Source organism: Corapipo altera, unplaced genomic scaffold (assembly GCF_003945725.1).
Source record: "Corapipo altera isolate COAL_440 unplaced genomic scaffold, ASM394572v1 22b, whole genome shotgun sequence".
NCBI classification, from domain to species: domain Eukaryota; kingdom Metazoa; phylum Chordata; class Aves; order Passeriformes; family Pipridae; genus Corapipo; species Corapipo altera.
This window is the reverse complement of record NW_020884876.1, coordinates 16,256,469-16,277,579: the sequence shown is the minus strand read 5'-3', so window position 1 is coordinate 16,277,579 and position 21,111 is coordinate 16,256,469. Positions and strand designations below refer to the sequence as shown.

At 35.2% G+C, this 21,111-nt stretch overlaps 1 pseudogene; it reads left to right on the top strand.

Moving 5' to 3' along the window:
• Window positions 1–9,615: 9,615 nt before the first annotated feature.
• LOC113943658 lies at window positions 9,616–20,779 on the top strand (annotated as a pseudogene).
• The last annotated feature ends 332 nt before the right edge of the window (window positions 20,780–21,111 follow it).

Sequence of the window (21,111 nt, the reverse complement as noted above, 5' to 3'; positions counted from 1 at the left end):
GTCAGCTTCTCATCAGCTGTGTGAACTTGAATGTGATACTGGGTGTCTTATTACGATGCGCATTTTAGCAGCAGGATAGCAGCAAAGGCTTTGACAATGTGGGCACAGCTTGGAAGAGGAGGCCCCAACACTGCAAGCAGCTCACTAATGGTCACTTATGGTTCATTGAAGAAGTCCAACCTTGAGAGCCGGGGCAGGACTGGAGTTGGTTAAAAAAGCAGCAGCTCAGCAAGAGAAATAATAGCTGAGAAACAGCACAAAATAACTGCCCTGACAAAGTAACACCCCTGAAAATGCTTAACCGAGGGACATAATCCAAGAGCTGCAAATTGCCTAGAAACTCAGTTGTCTTTTAAAAGGCCAGATCTTATACATCAGGGGAGAAAAAGCAGATACCTGGTTTGGCTTCTGCTCTTCTTATGAAAGAGCCCTGAAAACTGACCACCTTGATGGCTACAATCGGCAAGGCCCATTGCCATCAGAGCTAATCAGTTCTGTGGTATTATACACTAATTTAGGTCCATATTCCAAATGCTTCTGTCACAATCATCTCTAATTTCTTCTTTTCCATGATCTTGTTCTACCACTTCCTCTTCTTCTTCCTCTACTTCCTCTTCTTCCTCCTCCTCTTCTTTGGGGAAATGACAGGGAGTTGAGCTATCATTGAGAAACACATATCAGAGTTTGTTTTTTTCTTTAATGAAGAGCTATCTTAACTACAGATCTAAAGAAACTCGAGAACATTTAAAAAATTGCCAGCACTGGGTAATAAAGTCACACATTGATGACTTTATTCTGCTAAATCCTCCTGGAACTTCTCAAATTATTTATTTAGTTCTATCATAACTAATCAGGGGTTTGCTCATTCCATATCTTTTCCAGATCATTAATGCAAACAGTACATTAAACCAGGGTAGTTCTCTTTCAGACATGCAGCTGTTAACATTTCACACTTTTCAAAAATGAGGAGTTATTCAGACTCTTTATCTCTCAATCTCATCCAGCTTCTGACCTGTGACAGAACATTAGCTCTCCTCTTAAGACTGATAAATTTTTAAGGCTTCTTGTGAAAGACTTCTCAAAAGATTTTTTGAAAGTTTAGACTAACATATCTACCAACTACTTCAATCACTATTTTATTTACATCCTTAAGGAATTATACTATATTAAATTAGAAGCATATATTTTCCCCTTATAGAAGCCAATCTCCTTGTAAAATTAAGTATTTCATAATTTTATTTTTAAATTGTTACTTCAACTAAATTATTTAGGGAAGATTCAGTGATTTCCAGAATCTCACTTGCTCCTCTCATAAAGGTAGGTAAAATATTTTCTGCTACAGAAGCTTATTGTAATTAATAGCTGAGTTTGGGAGTTTTTGGTTTGGCAGGTAGTTTTTTGTTCATTTGCTTGTTTTATAGGAACTCAGCCTCTTTCATTATCTTCCAATCTATCCTGTTTGATTTGTAATTTGTTAAGGGAAATTCTGCTTTTGATACTTTAATCTCAACTAGTGTCTGATCTTTAACAACTGGGAAACTGGTATAATTTTTCTCAAAAATGAACAAGAATACTTAGAGAAGATGCATTTAATAGGCATTCATTACCAAGTAGTGCTATTCTCTCTCACTATGTAAAAACATTTCAATTTGCTGGAAGAAAAAAAAATTAAGGCATTTCCTTTTTATCTTCTCCTTTTCCCTGACAAGAAGTTGTCAATTTCCTTCTACAAGTTTATTATAAATGAAGACAAACAGAGTTGTGGGATTTCTCTTGGAAAATATTGGTAGTATACTTCCAAGGATTGCATGTATATTGTTAGATTAATAGTGGACAAATTGTATGCGTCACTAAATACCTGGATCATTGAGGGAGAAAATGTCAGTATTCTGTATTTCAGCTCTGTGAGTAGATTCATTTTCTTAAACTATCTTTAAAAATTACTTCTTTTTTTCGTAAGCACTAGTGAAATTAGTTGGAAAGAGGAAAAGCAAGTTTCATATTTCTATTGGAAGCAATTCACGAACCCAATTACTGGAGTGCCAGCACATATCTACCTTTCGAAGTATTTCTTGTCACATGCTGAATATTTCATAACATCCAGACCCGCATATGCATATTTATTTCAAGATGGTTTAGGAATATTATGTCCTGCTAAAATTGTACTAATTCCAGTAATAATCATGTTATATATCATCAAGATAAAAATTATATCTTTCAGACTAGGAAAAGAAGAAAGTTTTAAACATGAAAAATTCTTGTTAAGGATTTCCATTTATCCAATACTAACTTGCAAATTATTTAATAACAAGTGAACAATTCTTCACTTCTGCTATCTTGAACATACTGGAACAGTGATCTCACCTATGAGCTTTATAGATTAATTTAATGACTACTGTGGAAATGACAGAGCTGGAGGGCTCTTTTGGAAATGTCATATCTGAAATACGTTAGAAAAGTTTTTGCAACATTCAGGAGCCAGAGATCTAATGTCTGACTTTGCTAAAAAAATCCACTGCCATGAAACAAGTAATTTTGCGGTAAAATGTTACATAGCATGGCAATGATGGCAGCATATTTTAAAATGCAAAAACATTTTTCTCTTTCTATTGACATTGTATTGTTAGAAGAGAAAGAGAGTTTTAAAGACTTTTAAAGTTAACATACTCAAACAACTTGGACTTTCTAGCAGAGAAACCACATTATCATGATTTGCATTTCCAGGCATTTCACTTTATGAGTATTTTGTACAATTTTCATGCTTATTATTGAAAATTATTCTGCATCCTGAAGCAGGATCTTTTTCTAAATTATTTTTTTGTATCCTGTGGAGTATTTCTATGATGTTACGATTTAAATTCTGGTAGACTGTAATTGTTTTGTAAATCAGAATTTAAAATAGAGTAGGAAAAGTAGCATAGCTGAAGCGAAGGCAAATCGAATGGAAACACATATTTGTAGATGTGTAGAAAAGAATCTGTCAGCTCTTACAGAGTTATGAAAAATATCTTGCTACTTATGATTAAAAGGAAGTGGTAAAGAAGTTTAAAAGGAAAACATCTTTTTTGTATATATATATATATATGTATGTATGTATATATATATACACAGTCTCAACTCTCATCTCTCTAAAGCCTTTCAGTCATACTTGGAGTGGAGTACAGTCTCTGTTTCATTTGACAGGTGTTCAAGAGTTTCCTCTGTTGCTTTTGAAGTTGTCACATATTCAATTTTTAAAGCTTCTACTCAAGTTCCTTTGGTTTAGTTCAAGTTCCTTTCTTTAAGAAAAACCTGCAGTTATACCTCAAATACTTTTAAATGCTACCTGTTTTTTAGAAATTATTTTTCTGATGTAACATTGGTTTTCCATGTCTTCACATTTAATTGAATAGAAGTGAAGCACACAGACTTTTACATCTTTCTCAACTGCTTAAATGAAAGATAGTTCATACTCAAAATACATTAGGCCATAAGGCCATGAAAAATTATACTGTGAATAAAATAAAAATCCCTGAAATGTAACCAAAAGCTACACTTCCACTCAGATGAGGAAACATTGCACTGTTCTGTAGCTCATTTGCATGATGCCAGTAGGCAGGAAGGGGAGCCAGTCCATTGGGAAGTCTCAGCAGTTCTCAGGATATGAGGTGAGCTAAAGAGCCAAGTTCAAATCCTATTTCTGATCTTTCTGATAATTAAAAACTTTGGGTTTATTCCAACTCAAATTACCATGAGAAATTGTAAGAATGACTCGTATAAACAGCATTGTAAACAGTCTGAGAGATCTACTTTACTGGAGAGTTGTCACTAAAAGAACAACTAAGTGCCCTGGCACATGTTCAGAAAAGCACTTACATGAATGCTTCAATCAAAACTCCTGAATCATCTCAATCAATACCTTTTTTTTTTCCTTTTTCACATTTCTATCACTTTGTGCAGGTTTACAACACTATGAAGGCTTCAGTTAAAACTAGCCTTTATTGTCTGTTTAAGCTCTGGAAAAAAACCCACTCCACTAGAAAAACTCTCTGTGACCTAATAAGCAAAAAAGTGAATTATATTGTAAATATGGATATATGCATAAAGGAAAAATCATGTAGCCTACCAGGTTTTAAAATAAAATGAAAAATTAATAAAACTAATTCCATTTTTGAATGCAGCTTGATTTGTACATGTCTGTTCTTTGAAGGACAGTTTCCTCAACAGTGACTTAATTATTTTGTCTGGTTAGTAAAATGCATTGTTTGCATGATTGTCAAATTTTATTTGCATTTGATTTGTAACTACTTACATGTGTACTCATGCTTCAAGTAATTTCATTCAGCAGTTGTTCTTAGGAATGACAGCGACAAAGATAACTGCTATATGCTTCTGTTGAAATTAAATAGGATATTTTTAACAACTGCATGAAATTCTGAAATGTAGCAGACCAACAAACAGCTTTTCACATCTTGAGTCTGCAGAGATACAAGAACAGACAACCACAACAAAAGCAATAGCATTCTGTTTCCTCTCTGCATTTGTTTACATTGAATACATAGCACTTCAGAGGAAAATCAACAAAAAACGGAAACTGACAGGAGGTAAATAGTAATTTGGATGTTATTCAAATGCACATTCTCTTTCGATTTTTTTTCATTACTTGAAGAATTTTCTTTCTCCTTATTATTTCAAACAGTTACTTTAAGGTTTCAGTGAGCCAGCTACAGAACAAAAAGTTCATATTAGTTTTGTTATTCTATGTGTTTCATAAAATAATTTACTTTCTAGATTTCCAATCACATCAAGTCTCTTCAGCAAATGAAAACTGATCCAAGCCACAAAAGTCAGACATTTGGCAGCAAAGGTTTTGTCTTGAATCTACCTGAGGTCCAAGCAGAATTCAAACGTAATGGGTAGTGAACAAAAAGCACAAATAGTCAAAAGCTCATGGGAACATGCCATCCTTATTCAGTGGTCCAAAGTATCTTCAGATGTATCCTTTGTATGAGTTTAGGCAGAATCTGCCTATTTCTCATCTATAAGTAATGCATAACATTATTTTGAACACTACTTTTGCCAAGAATCTCTCCATCTATCTATCTTCAGAGATTCAGCTTTATGTTTCATGCATGGTCCTCAAGGAGCCACTCGTTGGAGCCTGCTTGACTTCTCTGGGCTAGCAGAGAAAGGATCTGGTTGTGCTATCAAAAGAAGTAAGCAAAGACAAAGAACTTCCTTATATCTCCCTCATACACTCTACTCTCTACTGAGCTAGTTTTAAGAAATAAGCTATAAATGACAGATACAACTACCCAGCAAATGCATAATAAGATGTCCTGGGCTTCTTTTGAAAAGCATGACAGGTTTTTAAAGGAAATGATTGTCAAAGAGGCAAGGAAGTATTCATTCCCTTTTAGTTGAGAGTAGCAGTTCAGAGCACCTCAGTATCTCTTACTGAGGCACCCATTCAACACCTTCTGGAAATGCAGGGCATGTTGGAGAAGAATTTCATTTAGGATAATGAAGATTTGAAGCAATTATGTGAAATACCTTGGCAAAAAAATGTGTTTCTCTGTTTTTATGGGGAAAAATTATTTGTACTTTTCCTTTTAAAGACCTACTTTCAAAAGTGGCTACTTTGCTTGAAATGTCTCTTTACAAATATGACTAAGACATTTCAAAGCTATTGGTGTGAGAAAAATTGCTGGATGTCTGTCTACTTCCTACGCACACTGCCTCTAGAAGATATTAAATGACAAACAAGGCAAAATAGAGATGTGTATTGTCTCAGTTTGCCAGAATGATATTCAGAGTTGCCTGATTTCCAGCCCTGAAGGTATAGCTTGTGAATTCATTACCTTTGTCCAATTTGCAGGAGTATTTACACCACAGGCTTTGGTTTTGTAATAATTCCTAAAATCACAAATGAGAAATTTAAATTCATACTTAGAAATACTTTGTGTTTGTTTTTTTCATTAGGTTAGACTCTTAGTTTTTAAAATTCTAGTTGCAAGTGAATTCTGATAGCTAGTAACAAGTAATGTTCTTCAAGTTTTCCTATTGGAGCTGATACTGCTTAAAGTCTTCATTAAGGGCCTGGACAGCCTAAAAAAAGGGTCGTGCATCGTGTTTTCAGATGCAATCAAACTGGGTGGACTGGTTTACACTGAAAGGATGGCATGCCATTCAGAGAGGTGCTGGATGGAGCAAAAAGTGGATTGAATATATGAAGATTCCTTATGAAGTTCAACAAAGGCAAATGCAACAAAGGCAAAGGTGTTACATTTGTGATGAGATAAACTCTTATAATAGCACAGGTTAAGTATAGATCCAGAAACAAATTTATACATCCCAGTAAGAAATATGGAATGGTAGCATTAATTTTTAGGTGACTTGCTCTCCAGAATGTAACACACCAAAACCCAATGCCAAGTTTTTAGGTTTTTAGACTCTATTTGTAATCAAAAAAAAAAAAAAAAAAGGAACAATTAGCAGCCAGCCACCAAAGTTAGCCAGTTCAGAAGAACATCAAGCTCCTGTGGTAGAGACCACCCATTAAAACGGATGTCTTCTAATCCAATGTACCAGTGCTTATTCTCTTACCCATTTTAAGATCCAGATAGCATTCACTACTCTGCCCAAATATCATGTGAGCTCTTCAGTTTCTATGGCAAAGGTGGCCCTGGAGCCTGTCAGCTCCTCCTCTTCAAGCTGTTCCAAATTTAATGGCCAGCCTAAGAATCTGCAGTCTCAACATAAATTTCAATTTAGCAGTAGGGCACTGTTTCACTACTAAATACATATAAAGTTCATTATTTCTGTGAATATTGTTACATTTTATATTTCACAATCTTTTGTATTGGATCTCAACCCCAATATCCTATGAAATAAAAAAGCTTCAACAGGTTGAATATAAATATCTCCACCACACAATATCCTGGTTCCTCAAAATTTGCAAGAGTCATTAGGCATGAACAAAGTCTAGAAGGAAGGAACTAATTCCACAAGCTGCAGCAGGAGATATGGAGTAGTTTGAAAGTGGAAATAAAGGGAATTAAGGCAATAGAGGAATAACAGAGAGCAAAAGAAAATCCTGAAAGGTAATGACCAGATAATGAACAGGTCACCACAGAGAAACAGCAGAAAAAGAAAAAAATTCAACAGTTATCAACCAGAAAGAATCTAAGTCTTTGGGAAAAGAAAACTGACAGTACATGAACAAAATTATCTGTGTGAGAAGGAGCAAAGAAATGAAAAGCTCAGAGATGTCTGACTATGGAATAGGCAAGAGAGACATCTTCACTATTTGGTTTGACATTCTCACTAAACAGCAAGGAAAAAAATGAACATTTCTGTCTGAGAAAGAAAGAGATAAGCTAGAAGAGTTTCTGTAGATAGCAGCAGAGACAAAAAAAAAAAAAAGGCCAGAAGGCAGGACTCTCTATTGGGCATAAGAAAGAGCAGGTTGAGTATTGGGGAAGGTGGGGCTGAACTTTTACTGCAGCTCTGCTGCATCAGAAAAACCTACATTTCTCCAAAAGCTGTAGTTCCCATTTTCCTGTAGGCTTTCAGCAAAAAAAGCAGGTAATAAGGGTTCTTTATTAAACCTCCTACTGTTCTCACAAAACATCAGACCTACATCAATTAAACTATGAAAAGGAAAAGAAAGACTATGTCTGAGAAATGTCCCTAGGGCCAGAAAATCCTAATCCTCTTGAAGGGGTGGGAGCCCTGTTGCTTTTGATTTTAAGAACAATTTTGGACAAAGTACTTGAAAATGCCAACAAGGAACATTTGTGCACTGGCAGGAGATTAACTCAATGATCTAATAGGTGTCTTTCCCCTCTAGCTTCTATCATTCTTGTTTAAATTGCTCTTTAAATTTAGAGAGTTAAAATTAAATAAAGACAAGCTGTCACACCAGTATAGCCCTTTGAAAAATCTATTAAATTCATTCATCTGTTACAGCTCTCTCCATGGGCCAAATCCTTCCCTCCAGTGTAGTGCTAGAATCAGTATCAGAAATTTGAGTAACTCTTTATTCCCTTTCAGGAGATGTAGCTTGTTTGGGGGTAAACTGTCCTAAGTTTTTTAAACTCCAAAAGCACCCAAGAGTTTATTGTTCATTATTCTTTATTTGAAGGCCAAAATAATAATAGTAATAATAATAATGATAATAATAATAATGTAGCTTAAAATTGAATTTAACTTTGTGTGGGCCAAATACTGCTTTCAGCTCCAGTGGCATAAATGACAACAAAATTTACTTTGAGCTCCCATTGCTATTTAACGGTAAAAGCCATGAAAGACAACAGTGATTAGCGGCCCCCTGGAAAGAAAAAATCCAGACATTATAACCTCTGTGATGTCTCTACAATCTGTATAAGTGTTATTAGAGCAGTGGCTGGTTTCTTAAATGGCTCTGTCAGCTGGGCTCATCCCTGAGTTTTATTTAATGACTGTTTTCATCACAGAGTCACGGAATAAGTGAAGTTGGAAGGGGTCTCTGGAGACAAGCTGGTACAACTGCCCTGCTCAAGCACGGCCACTTAAAATCAGTTGACCCAAACCATGTCCAGACATTGTTTGATATGTGTACAAGGACAAAGACTGCACAACCTCCCTAGGCAACTTGTACCAGTGCTCATAAATTAAAAACAATAGTGTTTCCTGAAGTTCAGATGTAGCCTCTTTGTGTCTATTTTATCTTGTGCCCTGACAGTGGGCACAACAGAAGATCCTTGCTTCATCCTCTTTAGGTATTTATACACACTGATGAGATGCCACCCTGAACCTTCTCTTTTCCAGGCTGGACAATACCAGCTTCCTCATTCTTTCCTCACAGGAGTGGTGCTCCAGTCTCCTAATCATCGGTCCCTGGACTTTCTCCAGTATGTCCATGTTTCACTTGGGCTGAGGAACTGGGAATCATTCTCATTTATAATCATTCTCCCATCTGCATTAACAAGCTAATCACACATTGACAACTTGTACAGCGGTAATAGTTTTGTGAGTCTTCTGACAAATTCAAATGAGTTTAGAAAGGACTGTTTTGTAAATAAATGACCCTTTGACTCTCTGGGTAGACTAGAAAATGAGCCCTATTTTCCCTTTAGTTATCTATACAGAATGTTTCTTTCAGAATTTAAATTTGTTGTCACAAGCTTCCTGGTTTCCTTTATTATTTGTATATTTTTTAAAAGAGTTGATTGAAAAAAGCTCATGAAGTAATCACTTGGAACGAATAAAAGCCTTTCATTCATTGTTTTGCAACTGCAGTGATGTCAATTATGTCCCAGAGAGGGGCATATTATCAACCATAAAAGTATAAGTGATCTCTGCATCTCACTTATGAACTAAGCAACAATAAGAATGTTAGGGAAAAAAAAATCACTGTGGTAGAAGATTAAACCATTTTAGCTAGCAGCATGCTTACTCACTATGGGGACCATTTCTAATGCAGAACTTACTGTTGTCAATTTCTAACGCATCCACAAGGATTAGAATACATAATAGCTGTCACAGCAAGACTTCTTTAATAATTATTTTAGTGGTAGGGAAATAGAGTTCTTCATGTGGTGAGCAAGAAACCACTGCTTGCCCTCAAGGAGAGGTACAACATCTCAATCCAGCATGGTTCTTAGTCAAATATTTAATCATAAGTACATAAGTGACCTCATTGCACTAAAAGGTCAGTCTGCAGAAAATCTTACAAAATTAGAAAGGCTTTGGCTACTTGTGTGCACTCACGCATCAACTGAAACCATAATGTCTCCACTGTTGTCCATTGTGAAGAATAACTGATTATATATAAAATGGTATGGTAGGATCCTGGCACCAAATCATGCTCTCTTTTTTAACAAACAAAGGGACTTGGTATTCCATCCCTTCTTTCATTCAGGAACTAGCAATTTGTCAATCAGCATGTGCTGATATAAATCCTGTAACTGTCCCAAAGGAACAGACTAACAGAGGTTTTCACCTGAGTCCTTAAATACATCGCTTCCCACTAGGGTAAAAAAACCACAGTGTTTATTTAAAAGTGCTGTAGCTTCCACTGTAAACCTGATTCCTTTTTGCTCTGCTTGACAGTAAGTCTGCTGCTACAGCAACACTATCCTGTCTAATAAGTGGTCTTCCAGCTCCACAAATATAACTGCTGTGCCTCTTCCAGCCATAATTCACCTCCTATCACAACAGTGTGCACTGGGTATAGAGTTAACATTAGCTGCAATATAAGCACATTAAGTTTAATCTTAAAATGTACAGAACAGGCCACAGTATGACTGGATTTGCAAGTGTGTGGAGAGAAAGATGCTAAACATAACCCTTTTGTGTGAACCCATACATCACAAACACTACTCCTGCCTCACAACCAGACACAGCTTTTCTGTCGGAGCGTAAGGCAACCATTACCACCTTCAAATTCCACATTTTTCTGTAGGGAAGAGGTTTTCCTGATGTAAAGGAATTGTCGTATCCTACAGAATTGAATATCACAAACAATCTGTGTGAGTCTGGACCACAGAAGGAAGACATATACCTTGGTGGGACTCAAGATCTTCCTTTGAGGAAATTGAGTAATTGAGGAAAGGAGATAACAAGAAATGATTTCAAAAGTCAAAATAAACAGGAATAGAGGTGTACCTATGATTAACTTACTTATTCAGTTGTCAGTCAGCCTTTAATGGAGTCAAATGTTGCCAGATTTTCTTCTTGCTTTTCTCATATTTTACTCATTCTATATCTTGGCCTTGTTTTCATACACTTTGGTAATCATGAAATATTCTATTGCATCGTATATCTTCTAATAAATGAAGTTACTAGAAATGCTGATGCAAACAGAAACAGGGTAGACATGAAAAAATCTTAAGAAAAATAGTACTGTTAATCAGGAGTAAGAGAGTCTCCAAAAAAGAGAATTGCAAACAGTATATATATCAGATTGCTTTTTTCATGTTGTTCCCTTAGTAGAATGGTGAAAATAGAATTAAGGAATTAAAGTGATCCTATTATGATGGTCATTGGAGGTCCAAGACAACATGCTCAACAGCTAATTTCACTAGATTAGCAGGACATTCAAAACACATTTACCGGTTTTGTGTTAGCTTCCCTTCTCAGCATTACCATAGCACAGTTAATTTTCAGTGGGATTTTGAATTTAATGAGGTTCTTTAATGAGGAAGCCTATTAACATTCACACTTGGGAATTAAAAGGGCATCCCAGTCTACAAGCAAATGAATCTTAGTCCCTCTGGAAACTATTAGACAACCTGTGTATGCCTTTGCTTGGTGATCATTGCACCTGCGCTACAAGAGGTTCAGAAAGTTTAGTGTTACTGTGCAAACAAGAAACTTTGCCACGCCTCATGAGGATTTACCTTCTCACTATCTCTCCTTGGTTTTACCACAAGGAGCTGCTGTTTCTTCAATTGTACTGACAGACTGTGTCTCCAAGTCATTGCCTTTAGCTTTACCCTTTAACCAGGTGAGATTTCAACACCAAAAAAAAATTTACCAGATATGTGAATGGGTGCTTACACTTGAGAACACACATACATATGATAAAAGAGAAGTTTAAGACAAAGTTATCACACAAAACACAATCTGCCTAGGTTTTTTATTATCAGGACAAGTCTAGCAAGATGAGAATATTTAGCTTTCACATGTTGGAAATCAAGAGTAATAATCATTACTTTTTAAAAGATCTAAATTTCTCTGACATGCCTTCATTCACATTCAGCTCTCTGAGCTTGGGAATGGCCAGTAAAATCCCCACTGAAGACTATTTTGCAGGCACATGTGTATTGAAAACTCTTTGATGCATTTACTGAACTCATTTTTCAATGGAAAAAAACTCTAAACCCCAGTATTTTGCTCATGCTTGTTGAAAAAAAAGAAGTCTAAATCATGAAGCTATTGAATAAATTCTCACCATTTTGTGAAAAAAAAAACCAGGATGGGCAGGGTTTTTGGACCTTCTAACCTTTTCCTACCTAATGGTTTTGCATTCTGGCACAGTTGTTGCAGGCTTGTTCCTGTGATCTTGAGTAGAGCTGTGAAAACTCCCACTAAGGGTGACTGGACAAGCACAACATACCTCCTGCTTGAATACTCTTCATGTTTTGGTTGTGTTACCTTAGAATCATAGAGTTTTTAAGGTTGGAGAAGACCTTTAAGATCATCAAATCCAACCATCAATCAAGCACCACCACCCTATTCACCATTAAACCATGTCCTCAAGTGCCACATCCACATGTTTTTTGAACTCTTCCAGGGATGGTGACTACAGCGTTTCCCTGGGCAGCCTGTTCCTTTAAAAAATGCTTTAAAACCCTTTACATGAAGAAATTTTTCCTAATATCTAATTTAAACATCCCCTGGTACAACTTGAGGCCATTTCCTCTTGTCCTGTCACTTGTTACCTGGGAGAAGAGATTGACACTCAGCTCACTACAACCTCCTTTTAGGTGGCTGTAGAGAGAGATAAGGTCTCCTCCAAGCCTCCTTTGCTCCAGGCTAAACCACCGCAGCTCCCCCATCCACTCCTCATAAGACTTCAAAAAATATTTTCCCAATGGGAAGAAAAATAATGGAACTAGAGGTACAGCTGGAGAAACAAAAGATGTAGGCTACTGCCCAGCAACCTGGTCGGACTAGTAGCAGAGGAGGTGGCAGCGGTGGAAAAAACATGGCAAGAAAGAAGAAACTGAATTATGAACCAGATTACAGAAGGGTGACAGTCCACAGGCTGTCAGGGACTTTTGGGTATGTGTAGAGGGAAGTTCTGGGTTCCTGGGAGAGAAATCACCTGGAAAGACTTTGTCAATAACTACCTTTCTAAAGAAGTGGTGGACAGATCTGAAATTATAAACAGGCACTTTGTTAGCATGATCTTTGTTTCTGGAAAGTATCCTCCTGAATGGTACATCTGGTTTAATATTGGTACTGTGGACACTTTTGAATTAAATCTTGAAACTGTACAGCAAGATCTGTGAAGAACAGATTGCCTGTAGTCTACTCAACAGAGAGTGATGGACCATTTCTCCAGAGTTTGTTGTATATGATTACTGGTTCTTTACTGGTTACTGGTTCTTTACTGTGCACACTAAGAAGGGTCCTGCAGGTTTAGGTGCAGCAGGGTGTTGAATCGGTGGACATTTCATTGTGAGTGAAACCATAGCCAAAGTCCTTAAGGAGGAAATAGATGTTAAATTCAAAAATGCAGCTGGATATGAGGAGACCAAAATAGAGATAATGGAGTTTGCAACCTTTCTGAAAAATCTCAAACAATATGAGGATCTGGGAGCAAAAACTCCAAAGGGGGCAATTTTGACAAGTCCTGCAGTACTGGGGAAACACTTCTATCTAAAGCTACAGCTGGAGAAACTAATGTACCATTTATCACAGTCAATGGCTCAGAGTTCTCAGAGCTATTTGTTAGTGTCCTTCCAGCTCAAGTTAGAGACTTATTTGCTCTTGCTCGGAAAAATACCTTGTGCATTCTCTTCATTGGTGAAATAGATACAGTAGAAAGGAAGAGAGAAAAGGGCAACCTTGGAGGACAAAGGGAGCAAGGGAACACACTCAATCAGCTTCTAGTAGAAATAGATGGATTTAATACAATTACTAATGTAGCAATTTTGGCAGGTACTAACAGGCCAGATACTTCTGACCCTGCTCTTATGAGAAAGGGGTGCTTTGACAAGCAGATTTACATTGGACATGCAGGTATAAAAGGATGAGTATCTGTTTTCAAAGCTCACCTTAGACCCTGCCATACCCAAAGTAAGAACTTCTCATGATTCTTTTTTCCCTCCTAATAATTTTCTTTGTAGTTAGACTGTACATTTTTGTTTAGATATGGATAATGTTTTGTTTGTGTGCTTGAGGGATTTTAGATAAGCTTTTTTTTTTTTTTTGTTCTGGGAAGTTATGTGTAGCCCTGCAGCTTTCCAAAATCCCTTCAGTAATTTTGCCTTAGAAAACCGCAGCTACATTTAGGAATGCAGCTTCCATTATTTCCCCAGTTTTTTCCTAATAAATGCCAATGACGTGTCACAATATCTTGCATTCTCTTTGCATATAATAGAATCATACAATGTTTACAGTTTTAAGGGTCCTTAAAGATCATCTAGTTCCAACCCTTCTGCAATGGGCAGGAAACCTTCCCTTTTTTAAATACATCCTAGATGTTCAGCTGTCCAAAATCATGCATGGGTAAAATATGGCTGAAAAGATGATATAAACAATTCAAAGAATAAACATTGAAAGGGCAGGACACATACAGGATGAGAGCAAGGTTGGCAGAAAAAAAATAAAAGGAAAAGGAAAAAAGGAAGAAAAAGGAAAAATGAGCACTTCTTGGGCTGAATATATAACAAGGGCCTGGAGGAAAAGAATCAGGATATGAGGACACCAGCCACATTTTTCTACCTTCCGAAGCTCAGTTGAGAGACAATTCCACCATGATCTCCAAACTCTTTGTAATATTTTTCCCTAGGGACTGCAGTACCCTGTCTCTCTGAGGATGGTTTTTGGTTGTTTGTTTGTTTTTTTTTTTCCATAATTCATACCTCTTTCTCACTAGCTTATATAGTCTGACAAGCTTCTCTTTTCTGTGAGCCAGTTTTGCTTTTCTCTCCTAGCTTTGTGGTTTGACTCTAATAACTTATCTTTTTGGTACGTGGCAGTCAAACACACTTCTGCTCTTTCTAAGAGGACTTGTCATATTAATTTAAGCTTTACCTTGACAAACATGCAAATACAGGCTTAATTTTAGGTTTGAACTTCGGTGAGATAAAACGCACTTAATGACTTCCTTGAATCAGGACCTCAGTTTCATAATTCTAATCTCATACTCCTTCAAGGTGTTCACCTAGTGATTAATATATTTATAAGTTTTTAATCATGCTGAAAATTTTAAATGCATACAGAAGCAATAGTTCAGAAAATGACTTGAAAATTGCCAGTCTCTGGCAAGTCTCTGAAACTGACTGTGTGCTATTTGTGTGTTAGTGTGTTGCTCTCTAAAAGCAAATTTTTATACTGCATCAAGCACTTAAAATTTGTCTTCTCTGAAAAGAAAAAAAAATTCCTGAATTCATTTACATAGCAAAATGTTTCTTGAACCTTTCTTTGCTCTAACACCAGCATCCAATGTTTCTGATGAGAAAAACAGACCGTGAAAGACAATAGATAATTTTAGCAGCAATTCACATTGTATGCTACTTCTGTTCCCATTATGCAGTGTATGCACATCCCTAAATATACTTTCAGATGCCTTCTTTCCCACCTCAAACCTTTTGCTATCAAAATTCATGCATAAACTTATGTTAATAAGATTGTGTGAGGCATTGGTCCAGAGTCTGAGATTCACACCATTTCACTGGTGTAAATCTAGAATAGTTATTAGTTTCAGTAGGACTGTTTGTATTTATACTGGTGTAATGAAATTTTGATAAGCTGAGTTATTATTTCCTAACAGGAACAGCTATTTTTATTCTGTTCTAAATTGGAATTTTTGCTCCTCTCTTTAACAATAAGGTTGAACCACCGTACAGGAAGAAAGCATTAGAATCCTAAATTACTAATGATTTAATCAATATACTGAAACTATAAAAGTATAGTCTTTTCTGAATTTGAGTATTAGCAGCCTTTCTTTCTCTACTTCAGTGAAACATCTGACTTAAAAGAAACTATGACAATGCTGTGAATGCAAATTTCATGTAGCATCTTTGCAGGAATGGAAAATACAGACATCCTCAGTGTCTCAGATAAAAAAAAAATCACAGCTTTTGAATTTTTTCACTAGTTTACCTGTTTACCCTGTCCCATTTCTAAGACAAAACATATTTCTGAAGAAGGTAATATTTTGTTTACAATATCACATATAATGCATTTTACATACAGAGCTATTAGCAAATTGGTAGGTTACATTCTAGTCATTAAGCAGAAACATATGCTATAAATTAGTGCAAATAATGGAAGAAGTTTACTTAATACCTCCATTCCCTCTCACCCCAGCTCTGATCCCTACAAAGCATCAGATGGAAAAAGATATTTCAGGATTTTTCTGAAGAATCAGTTGAGTATTCTATTGAAGATATGAATTGCGTATGTGAGAGAATGATAATAATGGTTTGGTTTGCTAATATCTATTAAGTAGAAAAGATAAACTAATAGCAGTAATTCTTTAGATTAAATGAAAGACTAAACCTTCTCTTACACCCTAACTAAGTAATACTGGGAGATTTTTTCCTGCAGTTTGGATACAGTAATTTTCTAGGTTGTTAGAATATTCCCAGATTAAAATCACACATTTATTTTATATTTTTTACGTAGTGCACAAGCATATTAATTATATAACACAGCTTGTATCAAAAATGTAAAAAAACCAAACCAAAACTGAAACAAACTGAGTCAAAAAATATCTATCTATAAATATTATTATAATCACTAGATTTCTCTCTCAAAATATATATTTTATTAAAGGGAAGGAAAGTGTAAAACAAAACAAAACATAGCAAAAAAAACCCCAAAGTCACGATTCCTTTAATCTCCTCCTTCTCCCAGCTTATCCTAGTTATGCTTAATATTTTAATGTAAAAAAGTAGAAATGTAATTTCTATTCTTATGTCAGTGATTTGTAGAGTACTTGGAAGCCAGTAAAATACAATGCAGTCAGGCTTTTTTATATGCTCCATGCCTGAAATTTCTTTCATATGAATTTTCACCAATGTAAAGGGAAAAAACAAATCTGGTATGTATAAATCAATCCTAAGATGTAGAGTAACACATGCTACAATCTTAGAAAGACTCCTGGATAAGATTAATGAAAAAGCTTCCCGTAAAATGCATGTGAAAAATTCTGAATTATAAACTGTATTTATAAATGTAACATAAATTTAATATGTGGAAATCTATATGATGCAATACATGTGCAGCACATGTATAAATCAATATATTTTAAATATAAATAATGTGTATGCAATTTATTCTATTTTCTCTCAATTCTGGAAATAAAAATTAATAAGATGTCAAATAGAATACAGTCCAATGGAAGAAATCTCATAAAACATAAATATATAGGCAAGATTATAAATAATATTAGTTCCGCAGACACAATTTAACTTTATTCATTGAAATCAGTGGGAATAATTAAAACAGTAGCAGTAGCAGAAATTTCAGTGTCAGATATTTCTCGTTAATGGACAAAGACAGGATAGCAAAGTACATGTCTCGTGCAACAATACAGATTTTCATCAGTTTTGAAATGTATTATAAAGTATGATATGTAGTCATACTAGAATATAACAGATGGTATGGGACTGAATATAAGGAACCAATATACTGTGGCATTCTGTCATAGTTATAAAACTCATCAATAGAATCAAATCTGGAGTAGCAAAGAAGTGAGAAAATTGTTACCAACAAAAGTTTTCTGCAGTGGACTTACATGCTTTGCTTCATATGTTCATAAGATTTCATTTAATGAATAATCTGAAAAATACATAGTAAATATTATTATCTTTTCCATCCTTAAAACTTTTCTCACATAATTTCTTACTCATGATTAAAAAATTAACAATTATTACATTGGCAAACTGTGTGGCTCACTGGAAGACATAAGACTTCCAAGAAAATATTGTAAGAATTCAAACAAGATATAGACCTGGAAAAGTCTTTAATTTGTACTAATTTTTCATGTTAATTTCTAAACTCAGATCTGATTAGAAAACTTTAGCGTATTAAAACCAAAGAACAACAATACACTGGAAAGGAGTACACTCTTGTACTGCTAAAAGTTAAAAGCACAAAAACACCACAAGCAAGCATAAGATTTTTTTGGTGCCTTTTTGTTTTCCAGGACTCCCAAAACACAAACTCTATGCACTTTTAAGTAGGTCTACATCTGATTTTTTATTTTCAGCCAGAAAATCTAATATGTTTGAAATTAAAACAGTCCAAGATATTTCTGTTCCTCTAACTTAATAAACAAACATGATGATAATGTGAAATACTTACTACTAATTCTTAACTTCAAAACAAAATAATTTTAAAGACTCATTTAATTATAAATATTGCACATTCTCTTATAGAAGTTCTTCTTGCCTCTATTTCCAAGTTTAACTCTCTACTGATGATGTAGATCTGACCAAACAAAAGATCTATTAGAGAAAATTATCATGAAAGTATGAATTAACATAAATGTTTCCGAAAATGGAATCTTTGGTTGTATTTCTCACTTTTTAAGCAAAACATAATAAATAATTTAAGATTTTTATTCAGGATACAGGGGAAAGTTCTGGGTCAAGCTTTGGGTCAATATATGCAACATTAGAACTTGGAATATTTCCTTCACTGTGCAAATACTAAATAAGCCATACTGTATGTATATTTCATTGTCACAAAAAACCACCAAGAACCATGGACCTGGTTTGTATTTTTTCCACATTTTATAACTGAAATGGCTCCATTAGGAATAACAATGCATTGCCAACAACTCCGAACAGCATTAAATAGAGAATAAGCTTGTAGTCAAGGTTGTTAACAAAGAAGGTGATTTAGAAAACACATATAGTCTTAGAGTTCAGTATTTTGTGTTTGGTTTCGGTTTTGGGTTTTTGCTGTTGTTTTTTTTTAATATGAAGCAAAATATCAGGAAGTTTGTTGTACTACAAAAAAAGGTCTGTAAGGAACTTCAATTTTCACTTCATTTTTCTCTGAAGATTTTTCAAAGCTAGCTACAGACTCCAGTGCCCTTCACCTGATATCAGTCAGCTAAGGATTACCTTCAATAAAATTTTATTAATTTCTGTTAATCCTGGTAGTCTCAACTGAATTTGTCAGTGCATTCTTCAAAACTAAAGCAATCCCAAACTTCACCACTGCAGAAACAACCCCACTAAGAGCTCCATTGGCACAGAAACCTCTGTCAAGTTCTATGGAAAAATAAGTAACAGGGATAACATCTCCTTCTTTCAGAGTCTTAGGAACATTGTCAACTTTTGCACTAATATTCCAAGCATACAAACTTCAGTACTTAGAAATAGATTAGAGCAGGCACAAGGCAATCACTGTCGCACACTGATTTCCCTAATGACTAATGACTGTTATAGTTTCACTAACATAAGAAAGTAAAACTATGGAAAATTTCATTTGACTTAAAAATTAGGAAGGGAAAAAAGTGACCTTTGGCAAAAAACAGTAAAAATGCAAGCAGCTGCAGTGATCATTCTGACTAGGAACAGGAGCTGGTAAGTCAGAGAAACTCACTCCAAATATATGCCATCAAAAATATCACCCGAGGGCTTGTTTTTACAGATTCCCTTCCTACATAAAAAGACGATAAATACTTACATTGCAAAAAGCTCCCAATTTTTTATGTTTGATGTGAAAATTGTTTATTCTTTAAAAATGCATGAATTCTGTCCTCCCAGAAGTGTTCATAAGATTGGATGGGAAAATCTCTAAGAGATCAGTTACCCAAAACTACCAGAAAATTAAGTAATTCCTTAGAAATTGCATATTCTTCCAATTTCAAACCCCCACAATTCAGATCTTTAACTGCTCCTGAACAGTGAAATGTTCCTCTGTTCTCTATAAAATATCCACTTTAATCACTATGAAGAAGAAATAATGTCTGAAGCATAACTGATTAGGGAAGCTCTCTGGAAGATGGAGAAACAGTTTTTAAGTTTTTTTCCCTGACCTCAGTTTTTTGTATTTACCATTATTTCCTTTCCTCACTTAGAAAAGTCTGAAATATTTTGGAAGTAACCCATAGAACCTTCTCTTCCACAAAATCACTGATTTGTTTCAATGAAAAATAACAAACCGCTCTCAAATTCTGGGCTGTATTTCTTTGGTTTCTCAAACTTACAGTGATCAGCATGACCTGATCTGAAGGGTCTTAAGAACAGTGAGGGTTGTAAAGGTAAAGTATGATCTGATAGTACCTCAGAAGCAACTCGAGATCACTGCAGAACTTGTGACAGAGGCCCACACAGTATTATTGATTAGTATTTGTTCTTTATGCTATTTATCTTTTCAACAGAGGGTGACATGGTAGCTGTCTGTTAAGCAGGTGCATAGGGAGATGGTTTCCAGCTACAGGAGGTTCTTTATTTGGTACTGAGGAATATAAGAAGATTTCAAGTTAAATGTTAAGAGTTATAAATGAAGAGACTGATTTTTAGTGTGGGTTTTGTCTGGGAGTTTTTACCTGCAAGCTTTTATCTGGGAAAAGTCTTCTATTGCAACAGCTTTAAAATAGCAACTCTGAGTTTTCACCTAGCTGTGAATGTTTAAAAAATATAATCACATTTTTATGTGAAATATTCCACTTAAAAAACCAACCAAATGCTTGAAAAACAAATTTTTTGTTTGGCTTGTTTGTTTTTTTTTTTCTTTTTTATAAACAAAGTATAGGAAAGGCAGCAAAATGTGGAATCCAGGCTAGAACTGGCAGCCAGGGATAAAGGCAGACTTTGATGCCATAATTTGCAGCTATCTTTTTTATACATACAAGTCATCAAAGTGAAAACTGGATGTGGTTGTCACTTACTTTTGGAACTTACTCTTTTACCCAAACCTGAATGAGTTTCTTAGAGGCACAGAAGTTGGACTTTGGATTTTCCATAATATGAGTTACATAATTCATGCACTTGTTCACAATTATATTCTCATGGCCAAGGGAACCTAACATTAGCTACAAATATAGAATTATGAGTTAAACTGCACCTTTCTCTAAGTCTCTCCTCCTAAATACCTTCCCAATCACTCATTTAAATAAGATCTACAGTGAATACTGTGAATATCAGGCTCTTAAAGGTCATTGTGACCTAGGAAAAACAAGAGCATTTCTCCAGTGGATGAATAAACATTGATAAAGTTTAATTCAGTGTCAGGGAAGTAACCAAGGAAAGCAATACAACGTAGTCCCAACAGAGACAGATGCTGTCTGCTATGCCCTTATCTGCATTTACTGATGATTAATTGTTGATCCTGATTTCTTTCCTTCACCAGCTTCTTCTACAACTCACATTAAATTATGCAGGATATGAGGCAAACTATTCAAGGCACAAGTTTATTATCAGTTTATTCTGTCTGATTAGCCAAAACCTT